Here is a 17,663-nt window from a genome sequence, read left to right on the forward strand (position 1 = left end):
CATAAATAAGTTTATCAAAATTTTTACTGGAATAAACCCAGCATGGGAATTTTACATCTTTGTTCCCGAACAAGAGAGAAACTAAATAATATTATAAATTCAGAGTGTTGTGTGCTGCGAAAGGACTTGATGTTATAGAAGAACATACCCTAGGATGCTCCACTGAGTGTCTTCAAACAGACAGAGAAGACTTTGCATAGGATGAGAACTCTAAGTTAAGGGGTTAGTAGAAGCAAGCCAGTTGATGATGAGGTGGGTAGAGTCCATAGTGTGTTCCAAGCAGAGTAAAGAGCGTGTTCAAAGGGTTGGGAGAGGACTGTTTGTGCTCCAGGAACTGAAAGACTGTCAATATATCTGAAATACAAGGCAGGAGAAGTGGCCCAGAGACTAGAAGGATATGATGAAGGAGAGAGGCCATATCATGATTTGTTTGGTTGGCTTTTTTATTTCTTACTACTTAGTACATAACAGGTATCACTACTGTGACTGATACTGCAATAGTGTTGGTTTAGTGATTTTTTTCCACCTCTGTTCTAAGTAGCCCCAGGGGTCCTATAGAGATGCCCATGGACCATGTCAGAGTGGAAGGTGGGAGGCAGAACAAACCCCGCTCCATCCTCTATTTAAAAACAACTATTTCATTCAGAGCAGCAGTTTTACACTTACTTGATTTATAAAATGAACTTCTGTATAAGATTTCACCAGTAGAAATGGTTCTGTGGCTTAAAATTACATAGTTGAGTTACATAATTCCCAAGAAATAAACTATTATAGCCAGGAAGTAAAAAATCTGCCCCTAGGAAAAGACACAGGCTCTGTCCTCCAAAGGAAAGCAATGGTTGGAGTCTTCTTGGTAGAATGGCCAGATGTTTCCAACATGCTGCAGTGAATACTTGACTTGAATGTTCCCAGGGCTAAACTGCAACAACTGAAACAAGGGGGAGGAACGAGAGAAAGAAGAGAATTAAACATGTGAGTATAAGTGTTTGCAGGGAGTTGGAAAATATGAATTCTGAAAGGAGGGAAGCTGCAGAAACTCAAATGAGAGAGCCTTCCTAAGAGCACTTTCTGAACCAAAACAAGCTTCTCCTTGTTATTCATGCCTTTATCTCAGAGGGCCAAAATGGTGTGTGAAACCAAGCATTTCTTTTCCCACCCTCTTTATCATCACTCTCCCCACACCCTCCCCGACCCTGACTGTTTGGGAGAGGATAATTTGAGTTTGGCAGAAAATGCAAAAACAGTTCATTTTTCCCAGACTTTGAAAAACAGCAATTAAAACCATCCCAGACACCCTGAAAATTAATTAATTCTTTTCCAGTTAGTCTGATAGCCTTGCGAAGGCAATGAACTCATCTTGTTAATATACATCAGAACATTTACTCATTATTTCTCTGTATCTACCTGTCTTATCTATCTTTGTTTAGACTTTTACAAAGTAGTTAGTAAATTGTGTGCACCAGTAAATATGTTAACTTGGTGCAATTTCATGGAGATTTATGCACCTGCAATGTCAAATATATTAAGTTCCCATAAAAGCTTGGCAGTTGGGGTATGTTCTTTCCAAAGACCCTATAGGGTACATTTTCAACGTGGAGAACAATATGCAGGAACCAAAATCAATGGATTTAAATTATTAAAATTCTAAGCAGTGGTTACGGATTGGGTCAGGTATTATAAAACTTATAGTCCATCAATTTACTCTCAATATTAATTTTAGCTTGTGCCTTGCCGTGAGAACCATGAGAATGGAAAGCATGTAACATCTCACTTACAGCTGACACAGAAGGGAAGTGACTCTGAAATATAGACCCGCTCGGCCCCTGGGGAGGATTTATGTGGCGAGGATCACTCTCCTCGGTGTAAGACTGCAGGTGAGTGGCGCGTCTGCATTATAAATGCCTGGGGTAACTATAAAAACATAAGTGGCATCAGGTTATTGATTTTTTTTTCTTTCTGGAGCCCACAAATTAGAAAAGTCACTGCTAAAAATCACTGGTCTATCCACAAATTTTAATTAAAACATAAATAAATCATTTTGGTTGCTGCACTTGCATATAAACAAAGGGGGAGATGGCATCCTTACAAATGCTTGTCAACATTTGGTGACAAATGACTCACAGTGAAAATACAATCTGAAGCAGCTGAATTGAAAGCAGATTCTGGACCTAACTAATATCACATGCAAACCATCTAAAGCTATTACGGCAAGAGGCATTGAAATCACGGCTCAGGTTATGGGGAGTGGACGGTGGGGCGGGGGAGGGATGAAGATAATTTTGTTAAGTAGAGCGATACTATTTTTTTATTGAATGAAGTGAAGTCCTGTAATGAGATATTACAGCTGCTGCACTTTTGCCACATGATGGAGAAATGGATACCCCACCCCTTACAGAAAACACTAACCATGTGCTGTGATGATCCCAAATGTTGATTTTATTTCTAAATAAATACATAGCAAGGACTAATATAAACAGGCCTTTAGAAAACAGGGGTGAAGATGTTCTGAGCATTCCCAGACCCCATTACATCCTCATTGCCCTCACCCACTCTCCATAACCTGATCTGTGATTTCCATGCTTCTTGTTGGAATAGCTTTAGTTTGAATAAGTAATAGTTTTAGATATTAGTTAGGTCCAGAGTCTACCAGGACAGAATGACCTGTGGCCAACACATCCTAATACAAGGTCCTGCACAGAGTGGGAAGATGGACGCTATGTGATTGTCCTTGCAGCTGGACTGGAAGCTCAAATTGAGCAGGAAGTATGTTGGCTACAGCAATATCTTATTTGTCAAATGTTTCTAAAATAAAAAATAATTTTTCCTCATTCATTCACCCAATTAGCAAACATTCATTATATACTTAAAGATATGCAGTGAGTGCTGTTAACTATGCAGAAAGGCATAATACAAGAGTCCACCCTCTGGAAGGACTCAAGTTGCAAAAAAAGAAAGATTCAACATAAAGTGGTAAATATTTCAATAGCAGCATCCTAAGGGTACTGGGGGAGCCCAGAGGAAGGCAACCTTAACTTTGGGAGGGGGGGAAAGACATGGAGCAAGACTCACAATGATGTGATATTTAGGCTGGATCTTGTCATATGAATGTGCTTTTTACCAAGTAAAAAAATAAATTTCCAGACAACTGGAACTTAACCTTTTGTGTGCTGGAGCTTTTCTTCACCAATTGCTAAAATAAGAAAAATTTTATTTAAAAAAAGAAATAAAAACTATGCCAAAAGCATGGAGTTCCAGGCTACCCAGCTTAAGTTATAGTTCTACCACTTGCTAGCTTTGAAAATTTAGGCAAGTCAGTTGGTCTCTCTGTACCACAATTTCCTAATCTTTAAAATGGGGTAGCTGCCCTGGCTGGTGTGGCTCAGTGGACTGAGTGCCGACCTGTAAACCAAAGGGTCACTGGTTTCATTCCCAGTCAGGGCACATGCGTGGGCTGAAGGCCAGGTCCCCAGTTGGGGGAATACAAGAAGCAACCACACATTGCTGTTTCTTTTTTTTTTTTTTTTTACATTGCTGTTTCTATCCCTGTCTTTCTCCCTCCCTTCCCTTCTCTCTAAAAATAAATAAATAAAATATTTAAATATATATATATGTATATTTTAAAGTGGGGTAGCAATAGTAAATACCCTGTACATTATTATAAGGAGTAAATGAGAGTTAATACCTGTAAAGATCTTACCAGAGTGCCCAGCACATAAAAAGCATAGTAACCACAAATACACACACACACACACACATAGACACACACTACGTGCATTCTCATAGACACACATAGATTATTCTAATTATTACCCTTTCCTGCTGTAAATATTTGTTGAGCATTGATTATGCATCAGTTCCAATGCTAGGCACTAAAAATAGGTAGAAAACAGAAAAACAGAGTCCCTGCCCCTGAGGAGCACACAGTTTTAACTAACTCCCAGCATCGCTGACTGCTAATTCTGTCTTCAAACCCAAACACTCCACTTAATCACAAATGCCACCTCCTTATCTGACAGGGCCCTCACACCGAACATGTACAAATCACACACACCATCCCTCTCCTTAAACTCATTCTTCTTCCTTTATTCTCTGTGCTCCTTGGTAGCTTCGCCACCCAGCCAGCTGTTGAAGCCCAGAACCTGGAAATCATTCCTGACCCCCTCTCTCCCCCAACCCCAGATCCCACCACCAGACCTTTCCAACTTAATCTCTAAACATTTTTCCAAGCCCACCCCCTCTGCTGCACCCTGACCCTGACTCCTGGAGTTCAAAGCCTCAACATCGCTCTTCTGCCAACCACCCCCGCCTGCCGCCCCGAGTCAGCCTCCAGTTTAAGGCATCAGGCGTCCAGATCCCAGAGGGAACTTTCCAAGATGCAACTTGAACATGGTCTACTCACAGGCCCTCAAGTGGATCCTCCCTGCTTTCAGTGTAGGCAGCGTGACATTCACTGTCCAGCTGCATCAGGCATCGTTACATCAGTGGTGCCCAATACCTCGAGCCTCATCTTGAACCACTCCCTCCCTTGAACCACTCCCTGCCTAATATTTTATTTTCCACCATGATGGCGCCACTTTTGTCCCCACCATACTCCTCTCCTCCCCCTACCACTTATATTCTACCTCTCTGGGAAGGCTTCCCTGCCCCCCTCCTTCTGGCTAGTTAGTGTCCCTCTCTTATATTGCCCATCCTTCCTATGCATGACTCTTTCACTGCACACTTCACGTGGCGTTGTAATTATTAATTGTCTGTGTCACTGTGTACTACCCAGCACAGTGAGCCTAGCACAGCTGCCTGGCACACATAGGAGCATTATCAGTATTTTTTTAATACATTTTATTGATTATGTTATTATACTTGTCCCATTTTTTCTGCCCTTTATTCCCTTCCGCCTTGTACCCACCCCCACCATCACGCCCCACCTTAGTTCATGTCCATGGGTCACACATGTAAGTTCTTTGGCTTCTCTATTGCCCATACTATTCTTTTTTTAAAAAATTTTATTGTTATTCAATTACAGTTGTATGACTTATCTCCCCATCCCTCTACTATTCTTAACCACCCCCTGTCTATTTTGTACCTACCATTTATGTTTCTTATTCCCTCTACCTTTTTCCTCACTCTCCCTCTTCCCCTTCCCTGCTGATAACCCTCCATGTGATCTCCATTTCTGTGATTCTGTTACTGTTTCAGTTGTTTGCTTATTTCATTTTTGTTTTTGTTTTTACATGTTTGGTTGTTGATAGTTGTGAGTTTGTTGTCATTTTACTGTTCATATTTTTGATCTTCTTTTTCTTAGGTAAGTCCCTTTAACATTTCATATAATAAGGGCTTGGTAATGATGAACTCCTTTGACTTGACCTTACCTGAGAAGCACTTTATCTGCCCTTCCATTCTAAATGATAGCTTTGCTGGGTAGAGTAACCTTGGATATAGGTCTGTGCCTTGCATGACTTCAAATACTTCTTTCCAGCCCCTTCTTGCCTGTCAGGTTTCTTTTGAGAAATCAGCTAATAATCTTATGGGAACTCCTTTGTAGGTGATTGTCTCCTTTTCTCTTGCTGCTTTTAAAATTCTCTCCTTATCTTTAATCTTGGGTAATGTAATTATGATGTGCCTTGGTGTGTGCTTCATTGGGTCCAACTCTTTTTGGACTCTCTGAGCTTCCTGGATTTCCTGGAAGTCTATTTCCTTTGCCAGTATAGGGAAATTCTCCTTCGTTATGTTTTCGAATAAGTTTTCAATTTCTTACTCTTCTTCTTCTCCCTCTGGTATCACTATGATTCGAATGTTGGAACGTTTAAAGTTGTCCTGGAGGTTCCTAAATCTCTCCTCATTTTTTTGAATTCTTGTTTCTTCATTCTGTTCTGGTTAAATGTTTATTTCTTCCTTCTGCTCCAAACGGTTGATTTGACTCCCCATTTCCTTCCCTTCACTGTTGATTCCCTATACATTTTTCTTTATTCCACTTTGCATAGCCTCCACTTTTTCCTCTCTTTTGCAACCACACTCAACCAATTCTGTGAGCATCCCAATTACCAGTGTTTTGAACTCTGGCTATCTCTTTATCACTTAGTTGTATTTTTCTCTGGAGCTTTGATCTGTTCTTTCATGTGAGCCATATTTTTTTGTCTTGGTGTGCCTGTTATGCAGCAAGGGGCAGAGCCTTAGGTTTTTGCCAGGGCAGGGCAAACTAGACCACTGCGTTGTTGCACTGTTTTGGGGGGAGGGGCCCAAGAGGGAACAATGCCACTTGCTCAGCTCTCAGCTGACTTTCAGTCACTTCCTCTGCTACCCACAAGCAAATTGGGCCCTTCTGGTGCTTATTCCCAGGTAGGTGGGTTTGTATATGTTCCGGGACCCTATGGGTCTCTCCAACAAACTCTCCTGTGAGGCTGGGAGTTTCTCCTGCTGCCTTAATCCCCACTGATTTTTTCAGTCAGAGGTTTTGAGGTTTTATTTCCCCATGCTGGAACCCTGGGTTGCATGGTCTGTCTCACTCCCCAGTTGTTCCTCCTAGTTTATCCACACTCGAATGTGGGGCCGCCCAGTCCACCAGCCTCTGCCTTGCCACAAGTCCTCTCCACCCAGCTGCCCATCTCTGCCCCTCCTACTGGTCTGGTCTGGATGAATGTTTCTTCTTTACCTCCTTGGTTGTCGGACTTCCATACAGTGTGATTTTTCTGGCAGTTTTCGTTATTTTTTGTTTTTAAATTTGTTGTCTTTTTTTGGTTGTGCGAGGAGGTAAATGTGTCTACCTATGCTTCCATCTTGGCCAGAAGTCGATATTCCATTATCAGTACTTTTTGAAAGAATAAAGTCCTTCATCAACTCTGCCATCACTTTTTTGCAAGGTGCACTAAGGAAGAAAACATGATGCCAATTAAACTCGTGCTGCATATTCTTACATTTCTTATATGGCACCTCCCTGTTGCAGAGATGTTAAAGTTGGGGAAATGGGATTCTTAGAATCCATGAGCTATAATGACTAACATTGCCTTTATGACTTTATCACAATAATGCAGTCATTAATGTATGGGCTCTGGAGTCAGACCCAAACCCCATCTCCACTGTTTATTAGGTGTGTGAACATGAGCAAGTTACATCCCTCTCTGTGCATTGGTTTTGTCATTTACAAATGACAAAAGTGTGGTTAATAATAATCCTACTCTTCTTTGTGCTGCATCATTTCTGCATTTGGGACTTTGAATGCCCAAGCCACTGTCTTTCTAAAACGGCCTATTATATAACTTGGCAGGTATATGCTTGTCGGCCCAGCATCACTTTCTTTGCTGAGCCAACCCTCACTCCATTCCAGTTAATCTGCTTAGTTCACATGGCTCTGATGGGACTCATATTTCTCTTAGCCCAAAGGAGGTGACCGGGCTGAGGGAGTTGTGGGGAGAGTGGGCACTCACAGACAGCAGGCCTGATCAATCAGAGTGCACCATGCTACTTGGCTATAGTGACTGGTTCAAAGTAAAAATAACACTAGGTTTTCAGTGAGGGTTAAAGATGAACAGAAGGCAGGTGAACAGTGTCTGGCAGATGGTATGCACAGTATAGCTATTTATTATTCTCATTATCATCATTACTGTGTTGAATGAGCTGTGATGTAATAAAGTCCAAAGTAACTATCAAAATCTGTAAGTTATATATACCAATATCCTGAATGCACCCATGGATATTCTGTAACAACTGAAAACTTGCTAGAATATAAGCTTTGTGAGGACAGAGATATTTATCTGATATGTTCACTGATCTACCCTAGGTACCTAGAAGAGAGGCTGGCATGCAGTAGATGCTCAGAAATATTTGTTCAAATGGCCAACAGAGCCCTGTCTGGGTAGCTCAGTTGGTTAGAGTGTTGCTCCAATATGCCAAGTTGCAAGTTTGATCTCTGGTCAGGGTACAGATAAGAAGTAACCAGTGAGTGCATAAATAAGTGGAACAACGAATCTCTCTCTCTCTCTCTCTCTCTCTCTCCCTCCCTCCCTCACTTTTTACTTCTAGTCTCTATTAGCTGAGAAATAAAAATGTTCTACATGTTAGAATTGTTTTCAGTCTCAGTAGTGCACCCCCATCCCTGTTTCTTTCTACCTGTCAATCTCTGGTCCTGTCTATCTCTCCAGGCACAACATCTCCCTGAACTTGTTTCTCCCTGAGCTTATTACCACTTTTGAACTGGCAGAATCTGGCAAGTTCAAAGTCTACTGTTCTACTGTTTACTCTATGTTCTGCTCCAGGTTTCTTGACACTGACAGCTCAGAGACGTTCCAAAGTAGGTTTGGGCATTTTGGTGGTCCTATTTTACTCTGGCCTCTCCCGACTTGTTTCCATTCACACCTTCCTTCCTGGTTGGAGAAAATGAGTCCCCCCTTCCTGTTCAGGCCCCATTCCAGATCTGACGCCATTACTACAAAGTAACACCTGGGCTTATCATTACCCTCTGAGACCATGTGGTAATGGGATTGGCTCACACTTACAGAGTGTGAGTCTAGTGAGACCCCAAGGACAGTGACCGAGGACAAATCCCAATAAAACCTCAGTCCAAAGGGTAGATCAGAGAGGGGACAACAGGGCACAAGGCAATGCAATAGAAAACAAGACACTAGTTAGATGTTTACGCTCTAACAACAGATGTGTATGTGGCTTGGTGGTTTCTGTCACAACTCAGGGAGTTGCCATTTCTTGCCCCGCGTTTGGAAGGCACTGGAGTACAGAGGTTCCCTCTTTGATCACTTCTCAGAGGCAGCAGCCTTGGGTATTCACACAGGCTTCCAGGTTGCCAGGGATGAGTGTGATTTTATTTTTAACCCTGGCTTCCCAGGAACCACCTCAGGTCAGAGTCACTTACTGCTCAGTCAGTATTTGGTCAGAAGTTATGTTTAAGCCCCTTGTGCTAGGGCAGCTCCTGCCCTGTGTTAATAGCTCTGTGCATAGCATGAGTGACACTTTCAAGCTGGTCCCTAATGCCACTCTTAGTGTTCCTGAGTACACAGTCGTGCACATGTGTACATCCTTCATGGCTGTGATCCCTGGCTGCCTCTTAGCTGTCTCCTTCTCTGGTTTTCCTCTACTAAACTTCTGCTCTGCCATTTTTCTTGCATAATGAAGCCACCAGCCTTCTCTTAATTACTCTCCACCAAGCTCTCCATTACTTTCAGCAACAGCTTAAGAATGGATTCTTCCACACTGTTTCAAATGAAGTCCATCCCTCAGGCAGTGCTACAGAGTTCTTCTGTCTTTATGGCCTGCCTTTGCCCTGGGCCAAATCCCTTTGCCTCTGCACCAGACCTGGGGGGCAGGCACCTGCTTTTACAGAGTGATACCTCTGCTCTATGGGTTCGCACTGTGGGGAGTGGGGAGGAGGCAACCCCTGATCTTACCTTGCCTCTTCTGGGATGGAACTTCTACCCTACAAGCAGGTTGGATCAGGGCAATGGCGCTTTACTGTTCTCAGCCTCTGCACCTGAAATAGAGCCCCCCATCCTCAGAGCTGAGTGAGCAAGGAAAACTCATTCTTTTGGCCATGCCAGCGCAGAACACAGTTTCTGCAACATGGGGCTGGGGGAAAGCACTGGCAGCCTGTTCCTCCCCAGGGGGAAGTAAAACTCAAAGCAGGACTAGATGGCTGCGCATGCCCACAGGAGAGCTTCCGCATGAAGCCATGAGGGGGGGTGAAGGAGCAGGTTCTGCTCAAAGGCTGCAGACTCTCATTGTTCTTGGCAAGCTTTAGATTTTCTTCAATGAATCTCCATTTGCTTTATGCCTTTAGGACAATTGTCAGAAATTTTAAATGGCTCTTTTATAACTTTCACCAGTTAATTTGTTTTTCTCGAGGGAGAGTCCACCCAGCTTCTTACTCCTCCATTCTGAAAGTTTTGAGTCCATACACTCTATTATTTGATCAGAGGTAGGCTCTACTCACCTAATTGACGTATATTTATAAAGTATCACCTATGTGGCAGGCAATGACCTTGTTGCTGACCTGTATTAACTTACTGTTTCATGTTGACACGTACCCAGCATTCATCCAGAACAGGATCTAGTGAGCCTCAATGGATAAGGCCACGTCTGTTTGGTCCTTGTAAATTTCTTCAGCACTTGGCACAAGGTAGGATGTATAATTAATGCTTTTGTTTAATTCATTCCTTTCTAATGTTCTTGCTTGACTAACATCATATTTTCAAATATAGGTATTTTTCTGTAGTGCTGATTTCCTCTTGCCTTTATTTAGCAAATCATTCTGACTGCTCTATTATTTGTCTCTGATATCAAAGTTACTTTGCTGCTCTTTCTGCATGCCTTGTATACATTAGATCTGTCTGTGTGCAATCTCACTGATGCTAGCATTAACCCCATGGTCAAAGTATGATTATCCCATTTAGCAGACGAGAAACCTGAAACTCAGATAACTTTATGAATTTACCTAAAGTTCTAACAAGTCACTGGCAAAGCTGTGCTGCCTGACTCCAAAGTCCATCCTCTTCCTGGATGCTAAGTTACCCTAACTCTAATTCTAAGAGAAGAGAACTATAGCAAGTTTAAGAAAAATTGTTTTCAACACATCGAGCCATCTACAGCATCACATACTTCGAAAGCCTGCTGGTTTTCCCAAAGCAAATATGTGATCTGGCATCTTGGTGCTTTTGCACTTTGGCACACAAAATGACTAATGAAGAACCACAGGCAACTTGTTGCGCCTCCCTCAAACCCCCGAATGACCCCAATTAAGGCAATGATCTAGCTGATTTACAAAGATTAGCCCACAAAATGGCAAATGTAACTCAACCACAACAAATCTGGCCCTTGTTAGCTGCAATGTAATGAGAACTTGTATGAATATCATTATGAAACACTTATGTAGGACAAGAATTGTGCTAAATTCAGAATTTTCTCTCTCACACAAAAGAAAAACAGGAATGGTGAAGCATATCTATACCTCCACTTTTTAAGAAGTACATTTAAAGTGAACATCTTCAAAACACCTGCATCCTTGAGAATATTCAGTCCTTCAGTGGGATTTGAGTGGTTCAGTTGGATCTCATTTGTTGGTGCCTTCAAACTAATCTAAGCTCATACCTTCCCCACCAAGCTGCAGAATCAATAAAACAAGGAGGGGTAAAACTGAAAAGAATTTGAGTGGAAACCTCAAAGGAAAATGTGGAATTTTTCTCCAATGGCAAGAAGAAAAGTTACTATTTTAGTTCATTGTATTAGACTGTAAACTTACTAGGTATTAGACTGCTTCTCCTGTAAGTTCTATAAAACACCTGGAATAGTATTATTTACCTATCAGGGGGTCTTCAAGTACTAGTTGATTACTGTATCCCAAATCTTCCCTTCCTCGTCATAGCTGATAGAATAGGGTTAAGTCACTTTAAAAGTTTGCCCATAAATCTATTCTATTACCAGGTCTCACCTGCCATGTGCCTTATCCAGACCTTTCTTTCTTTCTTTTTTTGTCATCTTTCTGTGAATTCCAAGGTGGGGTTAGAATGTCTCACACATAATCTGAGCTGCTTTCTAATCATCTCTCCTTTCCCTGTTCTCTAGCAGTTGCTTCTGTTGCGAGCAGCGTGCTGTTTTTCTGCTCAACCACTTCGATGCCTTGCGGGTTGGATTGGGGGCGGGGCCAAGAATATTAATCTTTTGCCACCCAGTGCCAGGGAGCACTGAACCACTGCAGGTTCCCCTTGTGGGGTCAGCTCCCTAGACCACTTGCAGCATGAAGAGGTAGAATAGAATACACACCTTTGGGACAGCTTCCTCTCAGAAGGAGTAGGGAAGAGTTCAGCTGACTGTGCCATTTATTCTTCCCAAAATTACCAATCAGTTAAGTTTCCCAACTGGGTGGGGAGGGACTGAATAAAGGAGTTGAAAGAGGACAAGAGTGTTACTCTTATTGAGCTTGTTCCACAAAGAAAGAAACATCAGGAACAATGGAGAAGCCTTTGCCCTCTAATAACCTGCAGTGTTCTGCTGAATGCCCCAACGTGGTACTGCTGACCTGCCCTTGTCCTCTAATGCCACTGGGGTTCCTAGGTCTAGACCTCTGCTCTTCACCCCTGCTCACCAACTCAACCTCGCCCTTTCCTTTTTCATATGCTATTTATTTCATGAGGAAGGAAGCCTCATCAAATTAGGGAGGCAAGAGGACTAGAGTTACTATTTTAGCTAATTTTTTTTATTTCATAACCAGCTTACTGAATGGTCTAAACTCAGTAGAGTCAAACATGAAAATAGTATTTCCTCCAGTGACTGCCCCTACAAAAGCTCTGTTGAATCTCACTCTCCTTTCACTGCGACATTTTAGACAAAACGTTATGCTCATTTTCAGGTATTAAAAAATGCAATGTAATACAATGGATCAGCTTAAAGCTTCAGACTCCATCCAACTTAATTGTCTTCCTTGTAACTCAGGAGGCTCATTGTCTACTGTGGAAGGGAGTATGATTTTCTTTCATTTTCCTTTATCCACCCTTTAGTCCCAGTGTTTTGGAAACTTAAAGAAGGGTGGGGAAGGGAGAAGCATAAGACTTTTATTTAAGTGGTTCTGTTTGGTTTTTTTTTTCCTTCCTTTCCGGTCAATGCCCATGTGCAGCAGAAGCCTAAATGCTGAGTCTCTCATGGGCTCAAAGTCAGTCCTTAATGGGACCCTGCATGGGCCTCACATTACACAGGGCCTGCTATGGGAGATGAACTCTGGCACGATTTTTGATAATCCCCCACCCCACCCTGAGTTCCCGTTTCCATTGGTAAATCCCATAGCACTTTTCTGGATGGAATACCTGGAGATATATATGTCCATCTTAACCAAGGATAGCAGAAGTTTGGTTCATTCTCATGTATCAGAATTGAACTAGGTGAGCTTTCTAGTCTGGGTGGGAAGCTCTGCTCCACAGGATCATTTGGGTATCTGGGCTTCCTCATTGATCTCTGCACTTCAGCCTACAGAAAGGGGCAAGAGGAAATCAGCTAAGCACCGTTTTTCTTTAACATAATAACTTTGAATTATCCATACATCACTTCCACTTCCATCCTATTGGCCGGAACTTAGTCACATGACCATGCTTCGCTGACAGGAAGACTGGGAAAACATAATCTTTGGCCATATGACCTCCTGAAACTCTGGTGGGATTTATACTACCAAAAGGAAAACAGAGAATGGGTATTGGGGCAGAGTTTAGCAGTCTCTGCCTCAAGCATTTTTTGAGTGCATCCTCACATTGTGTTCCAAACCACTTTGCTCTTGAGCCCTTTTACCAAGTGTGGACCACAGCACCAGAGTTCCTCATTTCCTCTAGACTCCCAATGGCCAGCCTTGTGATGTCTTCCTGCTCCCACTTTACTATCCATCAGACATATCTCTAGATACTGCAACCCCCGATTATAAACAAGTTCCCATGTTCTCTCTCACTGTGGCCCGTGCAGTTCAAATCACTGTGATGAGTGACATAGGTTTAACCTTAGGATGCTCTGGGGACACTCAGCTGTGACACGACACCTAACCCATCTGAGGAGAGCAGAGTTAGGGAAGACTGCCTGGATGACAGTGTCACCGGGGAAGAGTTCTGAAATAGTAGGAGTCAGTCCATGGAAAAGTATTATGAGCAATAGGAGGGGCATGTGCAAGAACCAGATGAGAAGAAGGAGGTGGTGCATTTGCAGAGTGCCGAGTAGGACACTATTGCTTGAGAGTTAAGTTGGGGTCAGAATGGAGGGCTGTTTTTAGCAGATAAGGCTTACAGAAGCAGGCAAGAAGTAAATGATGAAGGCCCTTGCAGAACTGAACATCATTCTGAGAGAAAAATGGGATTTAACAGAGAACTTTCAGCAGGGGAGAGACCCCAGCTGATTTGCATTTGCAAAAGACAATTCTGACAGCTGGGTGAAGGATACATTGAAGGGAGTAAGAGTGGGTGCTGCTAGAACAGCTAGGAAGCAACTGAGAAATCCAAGGGGGAAAAGTAGGACCTGAGGTACAATAGAATAATGACAGGTCTACTGCCCAACCACATTCTTTCCATGGAAATGGTGGTTTTGTTCGCTGTTTGTTTGTACACTGTCTCTTTACAAAAGGGATTTGGGATAACTTTCACACTGTTGTGGACGTGAATCCCAATCTGAAAATTCAGGTAAAAAAGAAATACTATGTGTCTTTGTTTTCTGTGTATCAAACTTGATTTTAATCCAAGCCCACTCCTAGGTAGACTGGTCACTCTTCCCACCCAGAGTCTTGCCACTTGTGTGAGCTCTGCTTCCCTCCGCTCTGTAAATCCACAGATCCTAAGAGACTCTGGGAACCTCTTCATCATTTTGGGGAAATACTTTTCTTCCCAAGTTTCCCTCAGAAGCCCTTCCTCTCCATGCAGACACTTAGCTCATCGTCCTTAAAGACTTTAGACTTTTCCAAACAAATCCAAAAATGGAAGTTCACTGTAATTTGACCACCCCTGAAGCCCGAAGGCACAGACACCGCAAGCCACTTTCACAGAAGCAGGAAGAGAAGCAAACTCGTGAATTAACACGTGAGAAATGGTCCTGTCATGATACCATGTGATTGTTTCAAATATAAATCATTTGTGAAAAAAAAATAAAGTAAAACTAGTGAGAGAGTTTATGCTTTGAAAACTGTACACACTTCCCAAAGTTAGAACCACATCTTCAGCTCTGAGCTACCTAGTGACCAAACCAAAAACAGACACGCTAACGTGACAGCTGTTCACGGTACCCACCAAGGAAAGCACACCTGCTCTTCAGGGGCAACCTGATTTTGTCTGTAGCTGGGGTGAGAGGCAAGCTTCTCCACTGGATCCTTGTAAAGGGGACACTGCACGATGCAGGCCAACCCATGTTTAACATCATCCCTACAATAATGAGCTTTGTCCGATTTTCTCTTGTAGCAATGTAGGCACCAGAAATTGAAAAAAAAAATGTTTAACTCAGAAACAGTTCCTGCCCTCTGTGTGTGCTGGTCCAATCAGGAGCACGGATAAACAGACAATGCCACATGGTATTAAATTACAGTGGTGGGGGTGTGGTACCAAGTGTGAAGAGAGCATGTCTCAAGTTCCTAAAAGCAGAAGAGATAGAGGGAGCCCAGCACCCAAAGATCATGGTGGCTGGAATAAGGATGGGGAGTGCTTAAGTCATAATAAGTAGAAAAGATACAATTTCATATTCAAAACAAACCTACAAAATACTGAAAGGCAGCACACTAAATGATTATTTGTTGTTATTGCAAGGTGATCGTATTGTAGGTGATTTTTATATTTTGCCTTTAGCTTATCTACATTTTCAAATTTTATGAGGAGAAAGTTAGTAATATTTAGAGACTAGCTTCGGTTGTAACAAGAGACCCAAATAAAAGTAGCTGTTAGTTTTGTCATGCATGAAGTAGTCCAGTATGATATAATATGAGGGCTGGGATTTTCTGTGAAATAATGTGCAAAGGAAAGTGGGCAGGGGCATAAACAAGCCAAGACTGAGCAGGAGCTGCTACGTGTTTAAACTGGATGGTTGATGGATACGTGGGGGATTATTACATTACTCTCTACTTTAGCATATACTCTAACATGTCTACAACAAATACCTGAAAAAAGGAACAAATAAGGACAGCAACCTCCTTAGCGCATCAACCCCTCTCTGCTTCCGTTTGCTCAATTGTAAAATGGAAATAATAAAAGCTCCCGCTTCATAAGACAGCTGTGAGGATTAAATGAGTTAACACACATATGTTATGTGCTCATAACATACATGACATAAGTCATAGCTATAACTGTTATTACGATGGCTTAAGCCAGGGGCACAATGACCTCTCCCAAAGTCCAGGCTCCTTCCATCTTTCCGCTCTGCCAGCTGCTCCCATGGTTACATGATACTGGAGCTTTCTTGGGCATCACCCCCTTCCAGAGCCCTGTCTAGAGGTAGAAAAGAGGTGAGTCTCTGTCCTTTTTTGTGTCCTCTTTTGAAACTCAGGACATTTTCACAGAAATCCCCTACCTGGCAGGCTTCCCTTCACTTCTCATTGGCCAAGACTGCGTCACATACCCTTGTCTAAAACAATCACTTACCACAGGGATGGATCTCCCGGGTTGGCTGTAGACTAATCAAAACCTCCACTCTGGAGCATTGTGAGGGCCCCTGAAGCGTACAGTATGCCAGTGCCAGAAGGAAGAAAATCATGTTCTCTTAGAAAGAACGAAAGTGAGAAAGTGGCTAGTGGGTAGTCAACCAACAGTGATTGCTCACGGCATGTCATTCTGTGTGACTGGTGCTTGGAATAACGTAGGAACAGGAAGAGATGGCAGGCAATGGCAAGACAGACGAGCAGGGCACCAGGCAGAGGACATTGCGCTTTTCCTATAGGCCGTGGGGAGCCATAAAAACTGAGGAACAGAGCTAAGGAAAGCATAACAAGAAAAAATGTTGCTAATTTCACTTTAACTTAAAATTTCCCTGAAGATAGTATGTAATCCTGTGCAGACTATATGCACATCATACGCAATTTTAGTTAGTGATCCCTCAAATATTTTACATACCCAGGTATGGTCTTCGCTAAAAACATCTTGGGAGAAAGCAGAGGCAGCGGGGAAAGAAGGCGGCGGCTGCTCCACAGCAGGCCTGGGCCGTGGGGCAGCCACCACAGAAGGGCATCATTAAGTTTCCATAGGACCACAGTTCAGATTCGTTTCTTGCAGCTCACAAGTTATTACAAAACATTAAATATGTGGTCAAGACAGGTAACAAGGACCATTTGGTTACAATAACTACCTTTTTGAAAGTGTACTTTCAAGGGTACTGAAAGTATAAGTGTGTGAGCAGGTGAAAAAACATGAAGCTTAATGAAGATAAACCCAAAGAAACCAAGTCAGAAGAGACTCTGGATAAGGACCCACCAAAATACACAAAATCTGTTCTTAAAAAGGGGGATAAAACCAACCTCCCCAAAAAGGGAGATGTTGTCCCCTGCTGGTTTACAGGAACACTACAGGAGGGGGCTGTTTCTGATCCCAACGTTCAAACAAATTCAGAGAAGAACAATGCCAAGCCTTTCAGTTCTGAGGTTGGAACAGGCAAAGTTCTGAAACACTCCTGACTGAGTAAAGGGGAAAGGGCTTGGCTGGAGACTGAACCAGAGTGGGCTTGCGCAAAGAAAGGGCAGCCTGGCGCCCAATTTCCACCAAATGCAAAACTCACCTGTGAAGTGGAATTAGTGCGTATTGATCGAAATAGCAACACTTCAGATCTAAAGACATCAGCAAAGGCCTTGAAGAAACTTATGTAACCAATTACAGCTGGTTACTACTGTAAAGGAAGAGGCAACTGGAAAATTCAAGGACATGTCTTAGAACTTGTTTACTTTCTCCCCAAGCTTTTAAGAAATGTAATCTGTTATAAATCCCTGTGGTTTAAAATATTTTACTATAGCTGTGTAAAATACTGGTTAAGGAGAACTTATTTTCCTTTTACCTCATGTTGTAAAACTAAAAGGCTCAATAAAAAATTTACCCAATGTTAAAAAAAAGGTAAAAATACATCTTGGTCAAAGCAATGAACTCAGCAATAATATCTCTAAGGGGAAGCAAACTAACTTTGGAATCAATATTTACATCTTAACTTCATTTTCTACTGACTAAGACCTGTTTTTAGCTTCT

General features: G+C 42.4%; 1 long non-coding RNA gene and 1 pseudogene across 1 annotated transcript; one reads left to right on the plus strand and one right to left on the minus strand.

Annotated features, from left to right (window-relative positions):
- Positions 1–442: 442 nt before the first annotated feature.
- LOC123480254 (uncharacterized) lies at positions 443–9,588 on the minus strand. Its single transcript, XR_006656170.2, has 3 exons — positions 9,390–9,588; positions 1,776–1,911; positions 443–928 (listed from the first exon to the last, which is right to left on the minus strand). It is a non-coding gene; the product is annotated as an uncharacterized lncRNA (long non-coding RNA).
- Positions 9,589–11,945: 2,357 nt separating this feature from the next.
- LOC112309082 (peptidyl-prolyl cis-trans isomerase FKBP3 pseudogene) lies at positions 11,946–17,293 on the plus strand (annotated as a pseudogene).
- Positions 17,294–17,663: the final 370 nt, after the last annotated feature.

This window comes from Desmodus rotundus, chromosome 3, assembly GCF_022682495.2.
Source record: "Desmodus rotundus isolate HL8 chromosome 3, HLdesRot8A.1, whole genome shotgun sequence".
NCBI lineage: Eukaryota > Metazoa > Chordata > Mammalia > Chiroptera > Phyllostomidae > Desmodus > Desmodus rotundus.